This window comes from Dasypus novemcinctus, chromosome 17, assembly GCF_030445035.2.
Source record: "Dasypus novemcinctus isolate mDasNov1 chromosome 17, mDasNov1.1.hap2, whole genome shotgun sequence".
Classification (NCBI taxonomy): Eukaryota; Metazoa; Chordata; class Mammalia; order Cingulata; family Dasypodidae; genus Dasypus; species Dasypus novemcinctus.
In genome coordinates, this window is record NC_080689.1 from 91,088,193 (window position 1) to 91,103,200 (window position 15,008).

A 15,008-nucleotide genomic window follows, 5' to 3' on the forward strand; every position below is an offset into this window, starting at 1 on the left:
GCTACCACCAGGAAACACAAAAGCTATTCTATTGATCTGGAAGTTAGGATTGGCGCCTGCCCACTTTGGTCTTTTCAAGCATCTGAATTAAAAGAGAAAGAAGGGAATTACTCTACTGGCTGGAGTGATTGATCCTGACTATCAAGAGGAAATAGGACTGCTACTACACAATGGAGGTAAGGAAGAGTTTGCCTGCAATGCAGGAGATGATGTAGGGAACCTCCTAGTATTACCATGCCCTGTGATTAAAGGCAATGGAAAAATGGAACAAGTAAACCCAGGCAGGACTATGCATGACCCAGTATTTTCAGGAATGAAGGCTTGATTCATCCCCTTCAGCAAAGAACCACGGACAGCTGAGGTGCTTACTGAGGATGATGGAAACATGGAATGGGCAGTGGAAGAAGGTAGTAATGAAAATGAACTTCGACCACGTGACCAGTTAGAGAAATGAGGACTATAATAGTCAGGAATTTTTCTTCCTTGCTAGAGCTAATAAATGACTTCAGTAGAGTGTTAGGATTCAAGATCAATATGCAAAAATCTGACTAAATATCATCTGTACCAAACAGCATTGATTGTACACTTTGGATGAATTCACGCTTTATTGATATGTATTCAAAAAATTGATTTGTTAAGAAAAGATTGCAATACACAAAAGATGGACAGTCATCTCCATGATCTTGATCCCTAAAGTATGAATTTTATATTTTACAGTTCTGACACTGCCTAAACCTGGGAATTTAAGCTACTTTACTGCTCTGCTGTACAAGGATATATTAATTGTATTAGTTTTGTAGGATTATTGTCAGGCTTAAATGAATCTATCCATGTACATGTTTGGGCAGTGGCTGGCACCTAGACCACAAGTGAGTGCTGCCATCACTTCCAAACTTGACAAGTGGGTGTTTCTTCTCAGTCTATGAGACTGAGTCTTTATCATATTAAAAAATATATCCTCACACCTCAGAATGCCCTACAATCTGATGCAACTTATTTTTTATGCTCTTCTCTTGAATACTATGGTCCATCTTGCTTCTTATGATGATCATAATTAAATAGGAGATAGATCTGTAATTTCAAAATTACCTAGTCATTTTTTCAATCCTTAAGCAGGTTGCCATTACTTTACTATTAAGCTAATAAAAAATTATCATGTTATGCTTTATTTATCTCAATCTTCATGAAATCATGCTAAAAACATTTTATTCTTCTCTTGATGTCATTAGGAGAGCTTCTGTTTTGCAATGCTAATTTCCACATGCCCATTTACAGACTTGTGCAGACAGGACATACATTCTGGTGACTTTGCTCAGAACAGACTTCCAAAGTCCAATTCTGGGAATTCGGACCAATTTGTCCAGATGTGTCTCAAATTTTTATTTTCGATCAGTTTGTCACTTGATTCTGATATTTAGTTAATTTGGGATTCCCAGAAATTAGTGGATTATGTGATCTTTGTAAACTTTCAGAGTTTTTCTTCTTCTTGTAGTTGTACACTTTATCTCTTCAAGAATATCTGAAAACATTCGACTTTATAGAAATTTTTGTAGTGTACTTCCCATTTTAACATTTGTTTCATATTCTTTATAATCTCAGAAAGTGTGGGTAATAGCTACAGTTAAAGATATCTTGATGTTTTTTTTATTCATTTTTTAAAAAATATTACATTCAAAAAATATGAAGTCCCATTCAACCCCACCACCCCCACCCCCCACACTCCCCACAGCAACACTCTCTCCCATCGTCATGACACATCCATTGTATTTGGTAAGTACATCTCTGGGCATCACTGCACCTCATAGTTAATGGTCCACATCATAGCCCACACTCTCCCACGTTCCATCCAGTGGACCCTGGGGGATCTACAATGTCCCGTAATTGTCCGTGAAGCACCACCCAGGACAACACCAAGTCCCGAAAAAGCCTCCCCATCTCATGTCTTCCTCCCATTCCCTGCACCCAGCAGCCACCATGGCCACCCTTCCCACACCAATGCCACATTTTCTCTGTAGACACTGGATTGGTTGTGTCCATTGCACATCTATGTCAAGAGGGGGCTTAGATTCCACATGGATACTGGATGCACTCCTCCTGCTTTCAGTTGTAGACACTCTAGGTTCCATGGTGTGTTGGTGGACATTCTTCAACTCCATGTTAGCTGAGTGGGGTAAGTCCAATAAATCAGAGTGTAGGCGTTGAAGTCTGTTGAGGTTCAGGGCGTAGCTATCATATTGTCAGTCCAGAGATTCAAATCCCCTAAATATATCTTAAACCCCAACACCAACTACAATTCCAGTAAAGTAGCATGAAAAGAGATCCCATCTGAGTCCAGTTCCATCATGCAGAAACAGCAGCTCCAAAGAGGGGCCAACTGACATGGCAGTGAACCCCATCTGCCATGACCATAGAACCCGTGGGTCTCTTTAGCCCTCAAAAGAACCAATACCTGGGGTTGTATCTACTTTAACTGTCTCTGAGACTCTGCTCAGGAGTGCATGAGGACAATCCTTCTGACAACCTCCAGACTCTTTTTTAGAGACTCATAGCCATATAAACTCATTTGTCCTTTCCATTTCCCCCTCACATTAGGTCAAACAGCATTTTAAAGTCATGTTATTATATGTAGACAGGGATATTCTGCTGAGCCGCATTGAACCTTTAATTCAAGGTCATTTTCTAGTTGCATCATCAGCTGGTATTTCGTAGTGATCCCTCGGTGCCAGGGAGGCTCATCCCCGGGTGTCATGTCCCACGCTGGGGGGAATGCACTGCATCTACATGCTGAGTTTGGCTTTGAGAGTGGCCACATTTGAGTAACATGAAGGCTGTCAGGAGGAAACTCCCAGGCACAATGCTGCTCTAGGCCTTGTTCTTATTGCAGGCATATAGGCTCACAAGCATAGTCATTAGTATCAGGAGCCCACTGTTGGACCCTCATTCCTTCCTGGTCCTTACCGTTGCACCTGGGGGACTGCCGCTGCTCCCCTAGGGACCATGAAAGAGACCCCCGGCCAGTAACCCAGTACCCGCCACCTGTTGTTTTTAATTGTTTCCACTATGAGTTTATCTAAACATTACCATGCACCCTGGACATATGCCCTGTATAACTCCCTGTCAACCATATATAGCCTGTCAATTACATCCCATACCAGTATTCCTCCGCTGCCATTGTTGAACCACTCTGTGATCCAAAACTTCCTGTAAAGCGAATCCCAATATAATGTCAGGTTCCCTTACTAGTAAAATGGAATATACCGATAAGTTTAAAGGTTAGATCTAGAGTATGTATTGATTTGGAAAAATTTCTACATCCTATCTTTTTCTTTCTTTTTTCCTAATTATTGAGCTTCTCTTCACAAGAGTCTTAGATCACAGTAATTCATATATACAATATACAGTACTCCCACACATCCACCATAAAACCTTTTCCCTTCCACAGCGATAATCTTTTAACTTATTCATAGCATATTTACTGAAACTGATGTACAGACTCTGAAATAATAGTTTTCAAACAAGGTGACATCTGTGCTTACAATGTGGTCCATACTTTAGGATATACAGTTTTCTAAATTTTTTAGTTATCCTATGTTTTACATTATGGTTTACATTATCAGTCTGTCATCCCCTATATGTTTTTGATGTAATATTACATGTTTTATATTCATCCTCGTGTACTCTCGTGAAACTCCTCTCTTGCCCCCACATTTACCTTGGTTCCATCCATTCAACATCCATTTTCCCCTCCCCTTGGGGCCCACAGCGACAGCCAATCTCCATTTCCCAAGGAGCCACATCCAGAGATACTTGCAACAGTGTTCAGGGCCTGACTTGCTCAACTGCCCTAATGCCCTGGGAGCCACCCTTTCTCTCAAGAGATACAGTTCCCTCTATTTGATGGCATTAGTCCTCCCCAGGATGTGGGTCCACCCCAACTCTCACTTCTTGGGTCTCTACCCAATGGTACAACCCACCCTGGCAAAATGAGCATTCAGACATTCCCCAGGAGTCCGTCCCGCATCAGACCATCCCCTCCGAGCATCCTAAACAGTTAACCCTCCTAATTATATTTTGATACGGTTTTCTCAGCATTTTACTCTCAACCAACACCTGACACTCTCCTATGTTCATATATTGCTCCTCCCTCCCCCCAATTTTTTGGGCAATATTACCCATCCGCCCATCCCCAGTCCCCCTCAAACCCACAAAGCCCCACCCAAAGACAACCCCTTGCCCCCATTTTATCTCTTCTTTGTGCTCATACTTACCGCCAGCTCATCATAGATACCACCCCTGCAGACGTCGGCTCACATCCTTCCTCCACCCCCCGATTTCCTGTAAGCCTATTTTCCAGTCTCTAGCTCTCTGAGGCAGGTTGCTTATTTCATATCATTGAGGTCATGTAGTATTTGTCCTTCAATGCCTGGGTTGCTTCACTCAACATAAGGTTCTCAAGATTCATCCATGTTATCACGTGTGTTTGTAGTGTATTTGTTCTTACAGCCGAGTAGTATTCTATTGTGTGTATATACCACATTTTATTGATCCACTCATCTGTTGATGGGCATTTGGGTTGATTCCAACTTTTGGCGATAGTGAACAATGCTGCTATGAACATTGGTGTACATATATCGGTTTGTGTCCTTGTTTTCAGTTCTGATGGGTATATACCCAGCAGTGGTATTGCTGGGTCATATGGAAAATCTGTGGTTAGTTTTTTGAGGAACCGCCAAATTGTCCTCCAGAATGGTTGGATCCTTCTGCATTCCCACCAGCAGTGGATGAGTGTTCCCCTTTCTTCACATCCTCTCCAGCATTTGTATGCTTCTGTTTTTTTCATAGCTTCCAATCTTATGGGAATAAGATGGTATCTCATTGTAGTTTTGATTTGCATTTCCCTGATAGCTAGAGATTTGGAGCATTTTTTCATGCGCTTTTTAGCCATTTATATTTCTTCTTTGGAGAAGTGTCTGTTTAAAACGTTTTCCCATTTTTAAATGTGTTGTTTATCTTTTTATTTTCTTGATGGTTTTAATGATTATTTATTTATTTGTTTGTTTGTTTTTGCTTCTGGTTTCTGCTATAATCTTAGTTCAGGAGATTCCTGTGTAGAGAACAAAGCTGTCTCTCTACCTTCTGTTTAAAACTGTGAGAGACCTCCAATAACATTCTTGCTTTCATGGCCCTTTTTCTTTTTCCTCTTGGTAAAGCTAACTCTATCCAGTCTCAGAAGATGATGGGTGAAATATTTGATGTATCTGCCCTTCCATTCTCTTGGGTACACTGGTCTTGGTCTGTGCTGTGTCCACCTTGATGCACAAAGATGCCAGGTTGAACTTGGTATAAACAATGGAAAACACTGAAAATAATAGGTTTAGCAAATATAAAATTTTTGCTTGAGAAAATATTCAGTAGTCCTGCCTCTATTTATGTAGAGGGCAACATAAATTCTTTTGCTAAAGTGGGTCTGTCATTTATCTTAAGGTAGGTAAGTCATGTCTATTTTAGTTTTATACCAGGGTTTCATTTATGAGCAAATTTTTTGGCAGCAATGAAAACAGAAAGTAAGAGTGAATGCTAAAGGAAAAATTAACTACCGATTTTTTTTGTGACAATAAGTAGAAGGTAACAATTGTATACCTTGCACTAAAGTTTTGTTGACATTTATTGTCTGACATGAGGGCTGTCCATATTGACCAGAAAACACATTAGTGACAGATTACTAGCATCTTTTTCTCAGGGAAAATTTTATTTCAAAACACCACACAAATATTTGCTGAAGTTTTATTTAAGTATCTCTGAAACATGCGATTTCATTTAGATCAAATGGGGGTTTTTCTAAATTTAGTTTGCTTATTTTTAATTCCATGTGTTGTGTGTGTGTGCAAGAATGAAATGTAAAGTGACTTTTTTTTCTCCATTAGGTCTATAATGATTTTCCAAACAGATCATGTCTATTTTACATCAATCACCTCAGATGCTTCCATTAGAAAACAGTTTAATTCAATATTGATTTCATTTTTCATCATATTTTTAGAATGTTTGGGCCTCGTCTCGGCCGCTCATTCCATCATGCTGCCCCAGCACCACGCGCTGTAGGCGCCCCCTGCGCTCGTGGCTGCCCAGGAGGATGAAGTGCTCACCTGGCAGCTGCAGGGAGTGCGGGAGTCCGTGTCCCCCACTGCGCCACCAGAGGACGCGCCCCTCCTGTGGAACCCCAGACACCAGATGCCGCATCCCTCCCGTAGGACGTGCGCTCAGGTGTGACGCTGACTCTGATGAAGAGGCCCCGACCCGGGCAGCCTTCTTCAAAGGCAGGTATTTCTGCGTGTGACCCAGGGGGCACCTGGGGTCGCTGCGGCCAGCGCACGTGCACCGCCTCAGGTGGGCCTGGGCCGCACCTGGACAGCGTGGACGCCTGCACGAGCGCACCAGCGACCCCAAGGGCGTCTGCTACAAAGTCCTGGAGGCCGGGGTTCAATATCCAGGTGTCCTCAGGGCCGGGCCATTCGAGGCTGCGAGCAGAGCCCCTCCATGCCCGGGGGCTCCCAGTCCTGGGCGGTGCCTGGCGTGGGGCCCCTGCCTCTCTGCCCCTCTTCACACCGCCCTCCTCCGTGGCTCCGAGTCTCCACGTCCCCTCCTTAGAAAGACACCAGCGCCTGGATTTGGTCCCCTATTCCAGGATCGCCTCATCTTCATCTAACTAATTCCATCTGCAGTGACCCTATTTCACAGGGAAGGACAATAAAGAAAACTTCAGAAAATTATCTATTCTGAGGTCAAATATCTCCTATTATTAAGACTGCTATTGTACATTCATTTAAAATTTCTTTATTGAAGACAACTGATCAACGTGTGTGATAATGACAGAACAAATTTCAGCAATGCAAAATGTAAGCATAGTATTATTTCATAATTAGTAAAGCAATGTTAATGAGATTTTCTCTTAAATAATTTTGGTAGAAATTTCTTGATACTTTTATCAAGGCAACTTGTGCTATTCCAATAACTCAAAGAGAAACTCTTGATAAAAATTTACAGATGCTTCATGTACATACTATGTTGTTTAACCACACAGTTCTATACATAAACACACAGGCACACAGATAGTTATTGAATAGGAACTTAGGCAATTTTGATATTGAATAAAAACAAAATAATCCATTTCACACCTTCTCTCTTTGCTGCTAATTATAGTTAATTTTCAGAAATCTTGAGCCTTTGATAAAATACATAAAGTAACTTCATTTTCCTCAATTTTAATGAATAATTTGTAAAGAAATCTTGTAAAATTTTTTCAAATTATACTGAAAATTAGTTGGAAATTTTTAATCCCATTATTGAAGTAAGTGAGAAGGCTTGAGCTTGTCATGTTCAGTTTGATGCAAGTACTATTCAGGAGACCTCAATCTCTAGACTGTTCATGTGACAGCCAGGCCCTGAGCCTCGGCAGGCTTGCACCTACTATGCTCTGGTTTACTGGACTTACCCTGGCCTGTGAACAGGCAGGTGAAGGTCAACAACCACACAAGGAAGCTAAGAGTGCCGACAGCTGCAAGTAGGGGAATTGGATCCATCATCCATTGGAATCTAAGCCCCTTCTCGATATAGAAGTGGAGCAGACATAACCGTGCCAGGGTCCACAGGATGGAGGAATAGAGTATGCATTAGATTGGATTTACTGATATTCTGCTTTGTAACTATTATGATTAGTAATGGAAGAAATTGTAGGATTGATGTGGAGAAAGTAGCATGGTAGCTCCTGAGGGAAGAGAGAGGAAAGAAGGGAGATGATGTGGGGGGCATTTTCGGGACTTGGAGATAAATGCCCTGGGTGGTACTGTAGGGAAGGTTACTGGACATTATAAATCCTGCCATGGCTCACTGGGTGGACTGGATGAGAGTGTAAACTACAAGGTAAACCATTATCCACGTGGTGCAGCAGTGCTCCCAAATGTATTCACCAAATGCAGTGAATGTCCCATGATGATGAAAGAGGTTGTTGCTGTGGGAGGAGTGGGGTGAGTGGGGTGGAGAGTACATATTTTTTTAATATAACATTTAAAAAAAATAAAGAGAGAAATAAAAGCAAAGTATTCAGCCAAGTTGTTATTAAAAGTTTGTAGAGAAAAATATAAACAATGTGGACTCAAGCTCTGAGTTTTGAAATTCCACAATTCCAAGTTGGAATATTTGGGCTGATAATTCAAACAGATCTTCCTTCAGTTTGCTGGGTGTGAAATATTTGGCACCACAGGAAATTTATGAGTTTCTAGAGTCATTCAATTTCTGTATGTTGACCCTCGAGGGTTTGTGGAAAACCACTTCATTTCTTGCTGCACAGGTTTTGGAATCCATGGAAATGCCAATGTAAGAAGAGCGAGTAGTCACTTAATCTAGTAAAACATTTAAGGGTGAATGTGCATATGAGGTAGGAAAGGAAAGTCAGCAGAACAACTTGACTGTTCTTGGAAAGATCCAATTTAAGAAATAATCTAGGCAGTATACATAGATCTAGAAATTCATTCCATTTAGAGAGTATGTTCTAAAGTAGGGCTGTTTGGACCAAAGGGTCCAACGAGGTCAGGAAAATCAAGAGTCGAAGAAACACGTTTGCAAGTTGTGCAGCTCCTATTGCAAATTGAGATGCTGAATATCCATTGCAAGAGGTTAAATGTCACTACAGATGGAGACATGATTTTGAGTAGGATTATCTCCCATGACCTTAACTTTTCCGACCTCACTTGGTGAAATACTATGTTCACTCAGCTATACTGAGCTATCATTCCATATATTTTATTAAATACTTTTTAAAAATAATTTTAGATTCATATAAAAGTTATAAAGTTGTCCTGAGAATTCCTAATCAACTTGCCCCCATTTCCCCCTAATGTTAACATCCTACATAATCGTGGCACATTTGCCATATAAGAGACTTACTTTAGTTCATTATTAGTACACTCCAAACTTCATTCAGTTTTAACTAGCTTTATACTCCTATCTTGTTCCTCCTCCAGAATCCAAATCAGGACACTGCATGCATTTGGTTTCTATGAATTTGTTCTGTGAACTCACAGAATAATGTCATGGTTACTGCTAACGCAATGCTCACATTTTAAGGGAATATAGCATATTTTATTCTGTACATCAATATTCTATGCATTTGGCAACAAATCTCATTATTTCAATTTAAAGGTTAATTTTGCCTCTATATTAAGATTTTCCTAATTCATTACATTATTTTACTCATGCCTGAAGTAACTGATCACATTCATTGGTGCCCTGTAGCTATAATCAGTATAAGAATTCCATAGATTATGTAGAATTGTTTGAGAACCCTGAAGCATGTTAGATCTGGTTGCATGAGAATCAGGCCTTATGTATCTCTCAGACTGATTTTATGTCTGTAACAGGAGCACTTGTGTTGACTGCCCCCCAGCATTGGCATGGGGTAGTATGAGCTGTGGTGAGCCAATAAACTTGCCAAGTTGATTTAATCTATAAAGAACTAATAGTTTTTGCCATTTAAACAACAGGAGCATACAATATTAAATCCATCAGAGTTATAAATTCTAAAATAAATGGAAGAATAAGGTGTTTAGGTTTTTTTCATAGTTAATACAAAAATGCAAAATTGATGTGTTGTACAATGTAGAAGGAGTCTGGAACAGTCCAGGCTCTTAAGCAAATGTGCAGGCAGCAGTGAGGTTAGGGTCTAACTGGGATGTCCCCAGTTCACGACCCTCTCTTACCACAGCCCTGTCTAGAATTTCTCCAGTTGCAGAGAACATGGTCATGTAAACCAGAGGGGACAGATCCTGACCACCTTCAAAGCTAGCTCTGTTCTTACTTGTATTTTCACAGCACAGTATTCAGCCCTGATCGTGTGGCTGTGGTCACATGTCAGGAAATCATCTGTGGTAAACGGGGCATAAAGCAAACCATATTGCATGAGAAGAGACAGGTGCCAGCATCATTTGGCCATGAGCTAAATGGGATGATTATTCTTCTATTTGGATTGATAATTTTCCTTTTAGCATGTGGTTCATTTTCATATATATATATGTGTATATATATATATATATGTATTAGTTTTCTCTCATTTTGTATCTAATAAGCAATTTATCAGTTCAGAGTTTTTTAGATCAGGTGTCTGGGTCCAGTGTGGACAGTTCTCTCCTCAGGTTCTTACAAGGCTAAAATCACAGAATCAATGGGGCTACTTTCTCTCCAGAGGATGCAGTTTCATTCCAAGTTCATGTGGTTTGGCAGAATCATTTCCTTAGTTGGTAGCGCAGAGATCCCATGTCTGTGCTGGCTGTCAGCTCTTGCCCCCTAGAGCCAGCCCACATTCCTTGTCACATGGCACCCTGGATTTCCACAATCAAATTCAGACATATTCTTCCATTTCAAATCACACTTATCTATGAATCTGAGTTCTTGTCGCAGATGAGTCCACCAAGATTTAAAGGACTCCCCTACTTAGAGTCAACTGATTTAATGATATATGCAAAATCCCTTCACAGCAGTATCTGAATTAGTATTTCAACAGAGAAGGTGTAGATATACCAGGGGGCAGGAGTCTTCAGAGTTTTTAGAATTCTTTTTACCACAATATGATTTTTTACCAAAGATTGATTGAGTCTCAATTGGAATTTTGGCATTTGGGAATATTTGGGAAATTTCACTTCTTAAAATCATTTATAATTTCAGAGAAGAAAAAGAGAGAAGGGTGATCTTCCCAGCCATCACTGAGATGATATGAATTTCATACTTTCTGCATCCTCTGAGTGTTATTGTTTGTAAAACCAAAATTAATTCTAAGTCCTATTGCATGAATTCTCACAGTATTCATCCTAAACCTCAATCAATTGATGTGCTCCTTGGATCAGGCCCCTGTCCACTTTTGCACTGTATATCTTTTGTCTTAAACATCCAATCCATCATCACTCAAGTGCCATTCAGTTTTTTCATTTTTTCTTATCAAGGGGAGATGCTGTTTATTTACTACAGCAGCCAAGAGGGCAGGGGAACACACAGCTTTTACAAGGTGAGCTACCTGTACAGGATGGATGACAGGTGCATCTCAAGACCACAGGACACCATGAGCCCCAGCCCTCCCCCAATGACCCCAGTATGAGGTACTGACAAGTGGGTGACCCCTGGGCATTGGGGGACAGGGGGAGTGATGTATGGAAGGAAAAGCCACTTGCTGTGGAAATTAGTACAAAATCTCCCCCACCCATTCAGATACTGATAGGACACAGGGTAGACAACACCTAACTGGGGTGGGACGGATAGAAATTGGAACCCACACACCCTGCTCTTTGAGGGGGGAGTGGGGAGCTTCTAGCCCCTGTTCAACTACTTGGTAGGGGCTTGCCCTCTCCCCAGAATGAAAGAGGTTTGTACCTTCAGGATCTCTGCTGGATCAAGTCCTCCTCTTCCCCAGTCTGGGCTGGGGGCTCTGCCCTGGGGGTGGACCAAGGAACAATGGGGAATTTCATGTGAACAAAGCAGTTCCCAAACTACTTCCCAGTTCTCCTCCTCCAGTTAAAAAGGGGAAAGGAAGAGGACAGAGGGGAAAGCGTGAATTAGCATCTGAGCTGAGGCTGCCTCTCAGAGGGGGAGTGACCACTGGCCCTCCTCCCTTGTTCTTCAACCTTCCCCCAAGTCCTCCTTTGGAAGCAGCTGGAGGCTGGCTGAGATCCTCCTTTCCCTCTGGCTTCCCTTAGAGGGGAAGGATGTGGAGGGTCAAGGACAGAGGAGCTCAGGCCAAGGGTTTATTCTAACTCCTGCCAAAAGCCTTTTGGCTTTTTAAGAAATAATGACAATACTTGGGTAAACCAATTTGTAATCAAGCTATAGTCACCTTCAGAAGCACCTCAGGGGGACATTGGGTTCCAGACAAGGAACTTGTTCCTGACAAGGGTTTGTAGCCCTATCTCTGTTGTTCCCTTAATCCTCTGGGGTCCTTAACTCAAATCAGTCCAATCAGTCCAATCAGTCCAGTCAGCGCTGGTTACTTACTATCCAAATATAGGTGGGCTCCTCATGGGAGCAGGGCAGGGGACATATCTAGCAAGTGCCAGAGAACATGGCTCAGGGTCAGCTCCATCCCAATCACACATTTCTGTTCCCAGCCCTGGACTGCGGTGCTCCAGCTCGGCTCCTGAGGGTTGGGGGGAGTGGGGATGGGGTTGCTTGCATGGTGGTGGGAGAGCACATCTCAGGACGTAGACCAGGCAGGTGGGTGCACTGGCATGACAGTCCCACAGACTGTCCCACTCCCCTGACCCAGAGCACAGCCTACCCCTCTTCACATCCCATCCTAGGAAATGGAGAGAAGCACAGAATCAGGATTCTCCTCAGAGCCCCAAACCACAAGAACAAAATAAATAACTTAAAAGCAGCCAAGGAAGAGGAAACAGAGCAAGCGTCAGGGTCAGGAGCATTGAGAGAGGAACTGAAGCTGGTCAAGGTGAAAGAGCATGTGTCAAGCAGCAGCTGGGAGCTTGGGCTGTCCCAGTAGGACAGTGGGAGAAGGAAGGCAGAGGAACGTTGGGTCACCCTAGGACAGTGAGGGTGGGCCCCATCTAGGGGCAGGGAATGATGTAAGAAGTTATTTTAAATCAAGCTCCACTGTTCCCCTCTCACTTTTGAGATCCACCCTCACCAGCTCTGGTCAGGGAGGAGGGATAGGGAGCAGTAATTTTGATGCACAGCTCCCTCTTCCCACCCTTCCCTTTCCCATTCCTTGAAGGTGCAGAGGCTGGTGGCCCTTTCCTGTCACCCAAAAAAAGGACAGCTCCTGCTGCCAAGAGCTGCCGTTGGGGCTGAGGGGAATGGGCTGCCCCTGTAAGGGGCAGGGAAGGCGGCGGCTGTTCTGGATGCCCACCTCAGCACACAGTTCTCAGCACCTACCTTCCCTGGGAATGGGAACAAATGATAAGATTCTGCACACAGACAGGGCATGGCCCAGCTCTGCCCCTCAGCTCCAAGCACTGGACCCATTCACATGGCTGAGGGCAGCTGGGGGAGGGTGCTCCAGGCTCAGCCTCCAGCCCACAGCCTCCCGGGTGGTTTCAGTGCCCGTCGGCAGGGGGCTTAGTCTAGTGCCTGGGGTGGGGGCAGGCAGTGATCAGCACAGTGCCAAGGGCAGGCCCCTGGTCTAGCTGGACATCCAGTAACTCAAAGAATAAGTAAGAAAACCAGTTTCCCACCAGACTTGTGCCCAAGGCATCACATATCCTTGCCTGAGTCCTGCACGCTGAGTGGTCATGCTCCATTGCAGAGGACCCTCCCCCCCTGGGGTGCATAATTGGATCCTCTGCCTGCCTGGCCCACTAGGCTTCTCAAGCCCAAAGCTGCAGCAGCCGTCCTTTTTCCAGGCTATGCCCCTGGGTGGTGCTGGGAGAGAGGGCTCTGCTCAGCCAAAGGCTAGACCTTGCTCCAGTTCAGTTGATGTCATCATCGACTCTGGGCATTGCAAGTGGTGATGGCTTTGGCTTTTTCTCTTGCTGAGCCCAGATTGGAGGTTGTCCCTATGAGGCTCAAATGGGATTTCTTTTTCTTAGAATTCCATGACTCCCAGGGGTTGATATTAGACCCCTTCCCTAATTCTCACTCATCTTGGCCCGAATCAGAAGATGAGAGCTCAGAGGAGCTGTCCCCCTGGGGCCAGAAGATAGGGCCTGGCTGTCAGTCATGCCAGAGCTGTCATTGTCCAGGGAGCTCTGACCTCTGGAAGGATGGCTGAAGGCCCAGGAAGAAATCTGCACACTCACCGCTGCCCATCTGTGTGCAGAAGGAAGTACTGTGCATCTTGTGCACATCTTCTTGGTGTGCACTGAAATCAGCTCACATTGCGTGGTGAGCAGGCTACCCAGCTACTCTGATCCCAGGGTCCCATAGTTCATTCCAGTGGAGTTGTTATGCTTAAAAGGATCTGAATTGGTAAACTCCCAGTTTTTGTGTTTTTAAGACTTGGATCTTCAAGTGGAATTGCCGTTCTTAACGATTTTCTCTTGGATTTCTTCTTGATCTATAGGAGCAGTCGTTGTCATTGATGTCATCATCGTCCACTTGGTCACTTTCAAACTTGTTCATACTGTTGCTATTGGCAACCTGGAGGCTGCGGCTGCTGTTCCCACATGTTCCCAGGCACTTCTCCAGATGGGGAGCAGAGCAGGAGGCAGCAATGCTGTGGCTGCAATTGGGTAAACACACTACTTTCACTTGCACTGGTTAAGAACCTTTTCAAAGACGAATATTCCTGTCAGGTCCATGATCTCAAATTCTTCCTGCCTCATGGTCCAATGGGTCCAGGAAGTAGTAGCCACACTACTTTAAAAGCCTCAAAGCAGAACCCAAACAAGAATCCTCAACCAGGTCCGCATGTGTCTCCAGAGCATGGGCTCTGTTTGCTGTTATCCAGGCCAGACAAAGGCATCTCCACCATCTTCATGTGTAGCCTTGAGCAGATGGCGCTCTGACTGACTGCTCACGGCATAGCGGGCGGCAACAAGGCGCGCCCAGGGGGTGCCTGGGATCTGGTACTTTCAGGGCCCTTCTTCTCACAGATGGTGGTGGCTGCTCCAGAGCCATGGGTCCTTCCTTGCTTTCTCACGACTCCCATGGGCCCAGGGCCTCGTCTGGGATATGGGCTGCCACCCTCTGAAGTGCTCTTTCCTGAGCTTTGAAGGCCAGCCCCCTCCTCTATTCATGAATGAGGCTAATTGTCCCCTACTCAGAGAAGACATTTCCTATCCCATATTTAGGCAGACGGTTCTGGGCCAGTTACTCTGCTTGAAACATCCTGCTTTATCATCATGTCATCCATGATGAATGGTGTAAACATGGAAGGAGATTATATTGTACCGAAGCAGGAAACCTATCAATTATGTAGTAAAGCTGAAGTCAAATAAGTATACTTGTATATGTATATTAAAAGTAACTTCATGAAAGAGCAGGAAAAACACATGGGTGTAGAGAGCAAACCTGAAGAA

General features: G+C 43.6%; 1 pseudogene; it reads right to left on the bottom strand.

Annotated features, from left to right (window-relative positions):
- Positions 1 to 13,457: 13,457 nt before the first annotated feature.
- On the bottom strand, positions 13,458 to 14,467 carry LOC101421749 (ataxin-7-like protein 3 pseudogene; annotated as a pseudogene).
- Positions 14,468 to 15,008: the final 541 nt, after the last annotated feature.